Source organism: Panthera onca, chromosome B4 (genome assembly GCF_046562875.1).
Source record: "Panthera onca isolate mPanOnc1 chromosome B4, mPanOnc1 haplotype 2, whole genome shotgun sequence".
NCBI classification, from domain to species: Eukaryota; Metazoa; Chordata; class Mammalia; order Carnivora; family Felidae; genus Panthera; species Panthera onca.
In genome coordinates, this window is record NC_138345.1 from 38577438 (window position 1) to 38590327 (window position 12890).

The window sequence follows — 12890 nt, forward strand, 5'->3', positions numbered from 1 at the left end:
AGATGAGTTTAAAGGTAATAGTTAAGGTAAATATTTGGCTTAGGAGTTCTATCTTTTTTTACTAGAAGAGGGAAATAAAAACAAGAAATGGGAAACAGAAAATACCCTTTACACAGTATACATGCATCACTTGTGCTTTGCTATGTCACACTGTCCCAAAGATCACACTTTAAGCCAGGCTACAAATGTAAGTACTTTACCAAAGTCTTTCCAGAATTTCCTGTCATAAATAGCTTTGGGTGGGACCTAGAATAGACTCATATTTATCCCTATTTTGGAGAGGGCATCACTATAGGCAGGTGCCACCGTAGTGAACATTTCTAAAGCACTTCAAATTCCACAAAATATTTTGTCTTTTATAACCCCATGTGCAGGAAAAGTCACTATCTTCCAATCAAAGTTAGAGAAAAAATCAAGCAGGGAAAATGCAGTTATTTTGTCTAGAATCATAGTTAGTGGGGGGTGGGGGGGCTAGGGTGGTGGAGTAGCAGGAGGACCCTAGGCGTGCCTCACCCCTCGAACACAGCTAGACAAATATCAAATCATTCTGAACACCCAAGAAATCAATCTGAGGACAGAACAAACTGCACAACTAGGGGGAGAGAAGAGGCCACACTGTGGAGGGTAGGAGGTGCAGAGACATGGTTTGGGGGAGAGAAGGATCACAGGTGCTGCAGAGGGGAAGAAGCCATGGTCATGGAGAGACGGAGAGAGGGAGAGAGGGAGAGAAAGAGAGAAAGAAAGAAAGAAAGAAAGAAAGAAAGAAAGAAAGAAAGAACACAGAGGGAATCGTACAAGGAAAACACTTTCCCAGTCATTGACTGAGAAAACAAGAGGGGCTGATTATGGCGAGTTTTTATAACCAGTGGGGCTCAAAGACTGAAGTTTTCGAAGTCTGCACTGTGGCTGGTGTGGAGCCTGGTAGGCCCTGTGGTGCTCTTGTGGGAAAGCAGGGCAGAGGCCCAGGAGCAGACAGTGTGATCTGAGGATCCCCTGGATGGACTGGGAGAAATGGTTCTCCCTTCTTGGAGCACATCTGGGAGAGGTGGTGGTGCCTCTCAGGGGACAAAATAGCCAGCAGGTGCCATTGCACTGCCCCATTTATTAGTATAAGGGCAGAGACACCTGCTGAGGGTGGCTAACCTGGGCACCAGCTTTTTGCTGTGCTTTACTCTAAACTCCAAGCTCCTGCACTTCAATGCCACTGCCTTTCTGAGACAAACCAGCACCAGCCCAGTGAGACCCTTCTCCAGAGGACCAATGCACATCTGTGCCACACTGTCCCTAAAGTTTAGAGTTTTATAACTCAGTGGGCCTGCCTGGGATACAACACAGGTGCACTGTACTGCTGTGTAGGCAGATAGCTGGGACATAGGGTGAAGGCAGGGATCTCAGTGACACTTGGAAAACAGAGAGACTGTTTGCTCTTCTCGGAGGGCTTCCCAGACAGTGGTGGGTGCAAACTCCCCTTTCCAGTGTGAACGAGAGGGCTGGTGCCATTTCCCTCCCCTGTCCCACAGCATAAACTAACTTCAGTAACAGCACAGTGCCAACAGTGGTGACCTAAACCGCTTACACCTAGCTCCACTCCCATGCACTCTGCAGGTGCTTCTTTACTACGGCAAGTGTGCCTGAGAACCAGAGTAGTGGGCCCCTCCCCCAGAAGGCCAGCATAAACACCCCCCACCCCACCAAGTCTACTGACCACAGTGTGCTGCAAAGCCCTAGCTTTAGTGGAAATAGGATCTGGTCTCTTTTAACAAGGAGACCAGAGCACACCCAGTTAAAATTTGCCACACTCTGGTCAAGGTCCAAACACTGCCTACTGTAGACAAGGAGAGCCTCTGCAGATGACTAGTCTGAAGGATAGAGTAACTAAGACACAGAAGCAGAGTGCACACAGCACACACCAGAGAAACTCCCTGAAGCACAAGGACCTGGACACTATGTGACCTCTTCTTCAAAAAGCCTCAGGAACAGGAAACATAACAGGCTTCCCTAACACAGAGAATAAGACATAGACCTAGACAAAATGCGAAGATAGAAGAACTCATCCCAAAAGAAAGAACAAGAAAAAATCATGGTCAGGTATCTAATCAAAACAGATGTAAGTAATATGCCTGATTCAGAATTTAAAGCAACAATCATAAAGATACTAGCTGGGCTTGAGAAAAGCATGGAAGACACCAGGGAGTTGCTTACTGCAGAGATAAGACCTAAAAACTAGTCAGGCCAAAATAAAAATGCCAAGATGCAAAACTGGTAGGATGTAATGAGCACAAGGATAGAAGAAGGAGGGGAATGGATAAGTAATGCAGAACGATCAAATTATCAGGGTGTCTGGGTGGCTCAGTCAGTTGAATATCTGGCTCTTGATTTCAGCTCAGGTCATGATCCAAGGGTCATGGGATCAAGCCCCACATAGGGTTCCACACTGAGCGTGCAGCCTGTTTAAGATTCTCTCCCTGTCTCCTCTACCTCTTTCCCTGGCGTGTGCTCTCTGTCTCTCAAATAAAAGAAAAAAGAATTTAAAAACAAGATAAAATTATGGAAAATAATGAAGCAGAAAAGAAGAGGGAAAGAAATATATTGGATCATGAATGTAGACTCAGAGAACTCAGCAACTTCATAAAGTATAACATTCATATCATAGGAGTCCCAGAAGAAAAGAGGGAAAGGGGGGTAGAAGGTTTATGTGAACAAATTACAGCTGAAAAATTCCCTCATCTAGGGAAGGAAATAGACATCCAACTCCAGGAGGCACAGAGAATTTGAATCTAAATCAACAAAAGCAGGCCAACACCAATACATATTGTAGTAAAATTTGCAAAATACAGAGATGAGGGAAACATTTTAAAAGCAGCAAGGGAAAAGAAATCCCTAGTTTACAAGAGAAGACAAACAAGGTTAGCAGCAGACCTCTCCACAGAAACTGGGCAGTCCAGAAGGGAGTGGCATGATATATTCAACATGCTAAATGGGAAAAATATGCAGCCAAGAATATTCTATCCAGCAAGGTTGTCATTCAGAAGAGAAGGAGAGATAAAGAGTTTCTCAAACAAAAACTAAAAGAGTTCATGACCACTATATTAGCCCTCCAAGAAATATTGAAGGGGACTCTTTGAGTGGGAAAGAAACACCAAAAGCAAAAAAGTCTAGAAAAAAACAAACAGAAAATCTCCAGAAACAATGACTTAACAAGTAAATCAATGGCACTATTCATATCTATCAATAATCACTCTGAATGTAAATAGACTAAATGCAAAAGACACAGGGTGTCAGAACGGATTAAAAAAAAAAAAACAAAACAAGACCCATCGGGGTGCCTGGGTGGCTCAGTCAGTTAAGCGTCCAACTTCAGCACTTCAGCTCAGGCCACGATCTCATGGTTCATGAGTTCGAGCCCCACATGGGGCTCTGTGCTGACAGCTCAGAGTTGGAGCCTGCTTCAGATTCTATGTCTCCCTCTCTCTCTGCCCCTCTCTCATTCATGCTCTGTCTCTCCGTGTCTCTCAAAAATAAATAAACATTAAAAACAAAAACAAAAACAAGACCCATCTATATGCTGCCAACAAGAGACTCATTTTAGACCTAAAGACACCTCCAAATTGAAAGTGAAGGGATAGAGAATCATTTATCATGCTAAAGGACATTAAAGAAAGCCAGAGTAGCCATACTTCCATCAGACAAATGACATTTTTTTTAAATGTTTATTTACTTATTTTGAAAGAGAATGAGTGTGAGCAGGGAAGGGGCACAGAGAGAGGGAGAGAGAGAATCCCAAGCAGGCCCTGTGCTACCAGAGCAGAGCCCAAGGCAGGGTTCAATCTCACGAACTGCAACATCATGACCTGAGCCAAAACCAAGAGTTGGATGCTTAACCAATTGAGCCACCCAGGCATCCAGGCAAACTAGATTTTAAACCAAAGACTTTAACGAGAAATGAAGAAGGGCAGTATATCATAATAAAGGGGTTTATCCAACAAGAAGATCTAACAATTGTAAATACTTATACCCCCACTTGAAAGCACCCAAATACATAAAATAATTAATAACAAACATAAAGGAACTCTGATAATAATACAGTAATAGCAGGGGAATCTGACACCCCACTCACAGCAATGGACACATAATCTAAGCAGAAAATCAACAAGGAAACAATAGTTTTGAATGACATACTGGACCAAATGGACTTAACAGATATATTCAGAACATTTCATCCTAAAGCAGCAGAATACACATTCTTTTTGAGTGCACATGGGACATTCTCCAGGATAGATCACATACTGGGTCACAAATCAGCCCTCAATAAGTACAAAAAGATCGAGATCATACCATGCATATTTTCCAACAACAATGCTATGAAACTTGAAGTCAACCACAAGAAAAAATTTGGAAAGACCACAAATACATGGAAGCTAAATAACATCCTACAAAAACAAACTAATGGGTTAATCAGAAAATTAAGTACAAAATTTAAAAAAATACATGGAAACAAATGAAAATGAAAACATAACCATCCAAAACATTTGGGATGTAGCAAAAGTGGTCCAAAGAGGGAAGTATATAGCAATACACGTCTAACTCAATAAACAAGAAAAATCTCAAATACACAACCCAACCTTACATCTAAAGGAGCTAGAAAAAGAACAACAAATGTAGCCTAAAGCCAGCAGAAAAAGAGACATAGTAAAGATTAGAATAGGAATAAATGATAGAGACACAAACAAAAAAACCCAAGAAGAACAAATCAATGAAACCAGGAGCTGTTTCTTTGAAAGAAGTAATAAAATTGATAAACTTCTAGGCAGACTTATCAAAAATAAAAGAGAAACGACCCAAATAAATATAATCACAAATGAGAGAGGAGAGATCACAACTAACACCACAGATATACAAACAATTAAAGGAGAATATTATGAAAAATTATATGCTAACAAACTGGGTAGAAGAAATGGATAAATTCCTAGAAACATATAAACTACCAAAATTGAAACAGGAAGAAATAGAATATTTGAACAACTAATAACCAGTAAAGAAATTGAATCTGTAATAAAAAATCTCCCAACCAACAAAAGTCCAGGACCAGATGGCCTCCCAGGAGAATTCTACCAAACATTAAGTGATTAGTTAATACCTATTCTTCTCAAACTGTTCCAAAAAAGAGAAATGAAAGGAAAACTTCCAAACTCACTCTATGAGGCCAGCATTACATTGATTCCAAAACCAGACAAAGATCCCACTAGAAGAGAAAATTACTGGCCAATGTCCTTGATGAACATACATGCGAAAATTCTTAACAAAACACTAACAAATCGAATCCAACAGTACATTAAAGGAATCATTCACCAGGATCAAGTAACATTTATCCCTGGGCTGCAAGGAGGTTCAGTATTTGCAAGTCAATCAACATGACACACTAAATTAATAAAGAAAGGCTAAGAACCGTGTGATTCTGTCAATAGATGCAGAAAAAGCATTTGACAAAGTACAGCATCCATCCTTGATAAAAACCTTCAACAAAGTAGGGATAGAGGGAACATACCTCAACATCATAAAGTCCATATATGAATGACCCATAGCTAATATCATCCTCACTGGGGCAAAACTGAGAGCTTTTTCTCTACAGTCAGAAACAAGATAGGGATGTCTGCTCTCACCATTGTTATTCAACATAGTACTGGAAGTCCTAGCCTCAGAAATCAGACAATAAAAAGAAACAAAAGGTATCCAAATCAGCAAGGAAAAAGCTGAACTTTCACGATTTACAGATGACATAATACTCTATGTAGAAAACCTGAAAGACTCCAAAAAATTGCTAGAACTTGATATATGAAGTTCTATATGGTATCAGTAAAGTCTCAGGATACAACATCAAGGCACAGAAATCGGTTGCATCTCTATACACCAATAATTAAGCAGCAGAAAGAGAAATCAAGGAATCGATCCCATTTACAATTACACCAAAAACCATAAGATACCTAGAAATAAACCTAACCAAATTGGTAAAGAGACCTGTACTCTGAAAACTATAGAATGCTTATGAAAGACACCGAAGAGGACACAAAGAAATGAAAAACATTCCATTCTCATGGGTTGGAAGAACAAATATTGTTAAAATTTCTATACTACCCAAAGCAATCTACACATTTAATGCAATACCTATCAAAACACCACCAGCATTTTTCACAGAGCTAAAACAAACAATCCTAAAATTTGTATGGAATCACAAAAGACCCCAAATAGCCAAAGCAATCTTGAAAAAGAAAACTAAAGCTGGAGGCATCACAATTCTGGACTTCAAATTATCTTACAAAGTTATAGTGAGCAAAACAGTATGGTACTGGCACAAAAACAGACAAATAGGACAATGGAACAGAATAGAAAACCCAGAAATGGGCCCCAACTATATGGTCAACTAATCTTCGACAAAGCAGGAAAGAATATCCAATGGAAAAAAGACAATCTTTTCAACAAATGGTGTGGGAAAACTGGACAGCTACATGCAGAAGAATTACACTGGACCACTTTCTTACACCATACACAAAAATAAATTCAAAATGGATGAAATACCTAAATGTGAGATAAGAAACCATCAAAATCCTAGAGGAGAACACAGGAAGCAATCTCTTTGACATTGGCTTTAGCAACTTCTTACTAGACACATCCCCTGAGGCAAGGGAAACAAAAGCAAACATGAACTATCAGGACTTCATCAAGATAAAAAGCTTCTGCACAGTGAAGGAAACAATCAATAAAATTAAAAGGCAACCTTCAGAATATTTGCAAATGACATATCTGATAAAGGGTTAGTTTCCAAAATCTATAAAGAATTTATCAAACTCAGCACCCAGAAAACAAACAATCCAGTTAAGAAATAGGCAGAAGACATGAACAGGTATTTTTCCAAATAAGACATCCAGTGGCTAACAGACATATGAAAGTATCATCAGACTCAATATCACTCATCATCAGGGAAATACAAATCAAAACTACGGTGAGCTACCACCTCACACTCCTCAGAATGGCTAAATTTAACAACACGGGAAACAACAGATGTTGGTGAGGATGTGGAGAAAAGGGACCCCTCTTGCACTGTTGGTGGGAATGCAAACTGGTGTAGCCACCCTGGAAAACAGTATGGAGGTTCCTCAAAAAATTAAAAATAGAACTATCCTATGACCCAGCAATTGCATTACTAGGTATTTGCCCAAAGGATACTAATTTGAAGGGACAGACACATGCACCCCAATGTTTACAGCAGCATTTTCAATAATCGCCAAATTAATGGAAAGAGCCAAATGACCATCGACTGATGAATGAGAAGATGTGATGTGCATATAAACAAACAAACAAACATACGTAGATACATACACACACATACAATGGAATATTACTCAGTAATAAAAAAAATGATATCTTGCAATTTACAGTAACATGGATAGAGCCAGGGTGTATTATGCTAGGCAAAATAAGTCAGTCAGAGAAAGACAAATACCATACGATTTCACTTATATATGGAATTTAAGAAACAAAACAGATGATGATAGGGGGAAAAAAGAGAGAGAGAGGCAAACCATAAAACAGACCCTTAACAACAGAGAAACAAACTGAGGGAAGGTGAGCAGTGGATGGGTTAAATGGGTGATGGGTATTAAGGAGGGCATTTGTTGTGATAAGCCCTGGGTGTAAGTGATTAATCACTGAATTCTACTCCTAAAACTAATATTACACTATATGTTAACTAACTGGAATTTAAATAAAAACTTGAGGGACGCCTGTTTCATTCTTAGGTTAAGCACCTGACTCTTGGTTTCTGCTCAGGTGACGATTTCACAGATTCATGAGTTTGAGCCCCATGTCCAGCTCTGCCCTAGCAGTAGGGAGCCTACTTGGGATTCTCTGTCTCTCCCTCTCTCTCTGCCCCTCCCCCACTCATGCTGCCTCTGTCTCTCTCAAAAAATAGACGTAAAAACAAAACAAAACAAAACCTTGAAACTAAAAACAAAAACAAAAAACAAAGTAAAAAACAGAATCATAGAGTTAGCAGTACAAAGGAGATTAAAGAAACACCCAAGACCTCCTGAGCATCAGTTCTTCCCTAAACTGCCAACGCGGATGGCTTCATTTTCATATATGGACAGTTGCTCCTTCTCTCCTCTATTGTGAAAGCTTAATTTGGTTGCTTTACTTCTCAGACATTATGGCTTTTTCCCAAGAGTTAGTTCATAAGACTAAGTCTTATAGTTTCCTACAATAAGTTACTCCTCCAAAGGAAGGGCTATTCTGTATAACGAGGCTCAAAGAGTAAGCCAAGTTTAAATTAATAACTTTACAATACATTAACCATAGTAATAATGGACCTAGATTAGAACACATTTATAGGCAATAAGAGGAATGTGAGCAAGCTGTCTCTCGTGGAGTAGGCAATTAATAAATGCTAGCTGAACAAATTAGTTCAGCTACCATGCCAATGTTCAGTTTTTAATTGGCAGGATTGATGCTTCTGGCACACCAGGCTATGAAGAAAAGAAGCTAGTATAAACCGGAAAAGCATTTTATAAATTTTCAAGTGCAGTGGGTATGCTGGTCGAATCTGTCTATAATGCTATCTATCCAAAGAGACTATATGGAACCTGGGAATAGTCAATCTGGGTCATCAAATAGAAAGGCTATGTGGAAAAGTAATTTAACATCAAAATCCCAGTCTATAGGAGAAAGATAATGCCATCTTCCAGACCAGTTAAAAGCTTTCTGATAAGTTTATTACATTGAATAAAATATTACAGTGAACAAAATGCTAACAAAATATTAGTATAAACACAGTATCTTCAGAAAAATCATATTTGGTAATGAAAACTTTCTTGTCTCTAAGACAAGAAATCTTCTTGTCTAAGAAGAAGATCCAAAGATCCAAAGCCTGCTATTAAAAGCTTAAAAACAAGGTGGAGCTTTTGGAATGACACAGTAAGGAGTTCAGTGGGCCTTCCCAGCAAAATTGCATTTTAGTTGGTGAGCATCATTTTAAAAACCAAAGCAAACAAACAAAAACATGTAAAGTCTCTAAGGGCATATAGCAAATGGAGAAACATTTATTCAGAAAAAATCTACTAAATCTCAGAACAGGTGAGAGTGTGGCATTTGAGCCAAGATCTGTTCCATTACCCCATTCCTCCAGCACTCTGTTACAGAAGCTCTACCTCAGGTCTGTGCAGAGAAGAAGACAGGGGTTCCCTTTCCCTCCATATCCTAGTCCTGGGCTAGTTTCATCCTGGAAGGGGCAGGCTGTTGGTGTTTCTCATCCCCTTCAGCCTAGAGGTTCTGGGCAGGCCATAGATGGGACGGACCTCCTGGTTCCTCCACCCAGTCCTAGCTCATGTGGTGGAAACTCTACTCCAGGCGCAGTAGATTAGAGATACTGAGCCCTGATTGCTACCACTCTAGTTTACTCATAAGGTGGAAGTTCCATGTCAGAAGGAGTAAGTCAAGAAGACCCAGGGCTACCAACACCCCTTCCACCCAAAGACCGGGTATCAATCACTATGGGAAAAGCCACTCCCACCCCAAGCCACAGGTATAGTGGCAACAGGGTTCTACTGAGGGGGAAAGGCACACTGTAGGGAAAAAGAGCTCCATGTCTCTGAGGGGACTGACTTTATTTGGAACAGAAAATAGAGAACCTCATGCCAAAGAGCGTTATTGAAAATAATGGAAATATCCAGGAAAAGCAATGAAGAGGCCCAAAGCTCCGATACAAGCCAAATGGTAGAGCATACAGAAGTTTAATATAGAGAAACAGGGATAACTAAGGAAAGCCCTCCTGGGATTACAGTTAACCATGATAGTCAGGAAGGCTGTGTACAAGCACCAGGCTGTACCTACCCGGGAATGATCAGAGCAGGTCATGAGACAGACTTGAAAACATTTCCTAAGCTGCATATGGAGGGATCAACACAGAGTGGAAACCTCCACTGGCACAAGAGGCTTAAACACAACCTCTGACCAAACATCGAACAACTGTGCTTTTTCCACTTAATCCTTTTATTAAAAAACAATAAATCAGTATCTATGTTGGTGGGTCTATTTCTGGATTCTGATCTATTCTAATAATCATTTTCTCTATCTTACTGCTAATACTACAGTTTTGATGACTGTAGTTTCACAATGAATCTTTAAATCAGGTAGTGTTAGTGTTCCAAATTTGTTCTTTTTCAAAATTGCTTAGCTCTACTAGGTCCTTTCAATTTTGATTGGGATGGTGTAGTATGTGACCCTTTTGGAGATAATTGCCATCTTAATAATGTTGAGAATTTCAACCCATGAATGAGGCACATCTCTTTCTTTCTTTCTTTTTTAACATTTATGTATTTATTTTGAAAGAGAGAGCGTGAACAGGGGAGAGGCAGAGAGAGAGCAAGAGAACTCTGCAGGCTCTGCACTGTCAGCACAGAGCCCAAGGCGGGGCTCAATCTGACAAACTGTAAGATCCTGACCTGAGCTGAAATCAAGAGTCTGATATTTAACAGACTGGGCCACCTGGGCGCCCTGAGGCATATCTATTGACTTGTTTTAGGTCTTCTTTACCTTTTTTTCAGTAATGTTTTATAGTTCTCAGTGTATAGGGTTTGCACATCATTTATGCAATCTTCATGCCTAAGTATTCCACATTTTTTGTTATTGTAAATGGAATTGCATTTAAAATTTCAATTACTGGTTGAATGTTGCTTATATATAGAGGTACATTATTTTTTGTACATGGATCCTGTACTCAGCATCCTTACTAAACCTTCTTATTACTTCTAGGTTTTTGGACATTCCATCAGATCTTCTATACAGGCATTTCTAGAGATAGAGAGATAGAGAGACACAGATTGCCTTACTTTGTTTTAGCATATAGATGACTGCTATTTCTCATGCCTTCTTTTTCTTGCCTTATTGCAGTGATTATAATCTCCAGTGCATATTCAATGATGAATAAAGAATGGGCATCATTTGTTCCTGATCTAAGTGAGAAAGTATTCAGTCTTTCACTCTTAAGTTTGATATTAGACACAGGTTTTTGTAGATGCCCCTTATGTCAGGGGTTCCCACAATCACCCTCAGGCTCATAGGAGAAGGACTCACAGGACTCAGAAGTTGTTCTATTCATGGTTACAGTTTATTACAGTAAAAGTATACAGAGTCAAATAAGCAAAAGGGAAAAGTGCATGAAGTCCAGAGGAAAATGTATAAGCTTCCAAGTGTCCCCTCCCAATGGAGTCACATAGGACACACTTAATTCTCCCAGCAACCATATGTGAAAACAAGTACAAAGGGTTGCCAACCAGGGATGTTCACCTGAGCCTACATGTCCAGAGTTTTTACTAGGAGTTAGTCACGTAAGCATTTAGCACCCTATGTGACTGACCTCAGCTACGGACATTCCAGACCTCTAGAGAGAAAGCAAATGTTCACCATAAATCACACTGCCAGTATAAACTATCTAGATAAATTGGGATAGCATGGCTCAAGATCTCAGGCATGCAAATATACTCATCAGACTAACTATTTTAAGAGCCCAGGCCTTTCTTGAGAATGTACACTGTTTGAGCACCCCAGGCCTGTTGAGTTAGCCCTTTTCTGCCCATCCGTTATCAGGTTGAACAAGTTGTCTTCTACTCCCGGGTTGGAGTTTTTATCAGAGATACTGGATTTTGCCAAATGCTTTTTCTGAATACATTGAAATGATCATATTTTTTTTTATTTTAGTTTGTTTATATGGTGAGTTACATTGATTGCTGTTCAAATATTAAACCAACCTTCCATTTTGAGGATAAACACCATTTTGTAATTATGCATCAGTCTTCTTACATGTTAGACTCAATTTGCTAAAATTTTTCTTAAAATTTTTGTATCTGTGTTCATTAGCTGCTTATCATGTCTTTGGTTTTGGTATCAGGGTAATGCCAGCTTCATAGAATGAGTTGTGAAGTATAACCTTCTCTTCAATTTTCTGAAAGCTTATGCAGAATTAGTATTGTTTCTTCCTTAAATATTTGTTAGAATTTACCAGAGAAACCATCTGGGCTTGGAGTTTTCTTTGTGGGTAGGCCTTTTCCATAAATTTGAACTCTTGAATAGATTTTAGGTTATTCATGTTATTTCTTCTTCAGTGAGCTCTGGTAGTTTGTGTCTTTAACGTTAAATTGTTCATAACATTCCCTCACTACCCTTTAATGTTTGTAGAATATGTAGTGATGTCACCTCTCTTAATATTGATAATTTGTATTCTTTTTCTCCTGATCTGTCTGGCTAGAAGTTTATCAATTTTATTTATGCTCCTCAAAAAAAAAAAAAAAAAAACAAAACAAAAACAAAAACAGCAACAACAAAAAAACCAGCTTATGCATTCATTGATTTTTCTGTTTTCATTTCAGTGATTTCCACTCTAAATTTTATTTCCTTGCTCCAGCTTGAGTTTAATTTGCTCTTTTTCTAGTTTCTTAAGGAGGAAGCTATGGTCATGGATTTGTGACATTTCTTTCCAATACAGGCATCAATTTAGCTATAAATTTCCCTTTCAGTACTGTTGTAGCAGCTTATCACAAGTTTGATCTGTTACCTTCATACTTTCTACCTCTTTGACCGATACGTTAAAGTGCTATTTACTTACCAGACGCTTGTGGGTTTTACAGATCTTTCTTTTACTGAATTCTAATTTAATTTCATTTTGATCAGATAGCATACTTTATATGACTTGAATTCTTTTAAATGTACTGAGACTTATTTTATAGTCCAGAATGTGGTCTATCTTGTGAAATGTTCCCTGTATAGTTGAAAAAAAAAAAAGTGTATTCAGCTATTGTTGAGTGTAATGGTCTATAAATGTGAATTAGGTCAAGTTGATTGAC

At 39.0% G+C, this 12890-nt stretch overlaps 1 protein-coding gene across 3 annotated transcripts in view; it reads right to left on the reverse strand.

Annotated features, from left to right (window-relative positions):
* Positions 1 to 12890, reverse strand: part of PARP11 (poly(ADP-ribose) polymerase family member 11) — a 47708-nt gene that overhangs the window by 23934 nt on the left and 10884 nt on the right. The window lies entirely within an intron of this gene.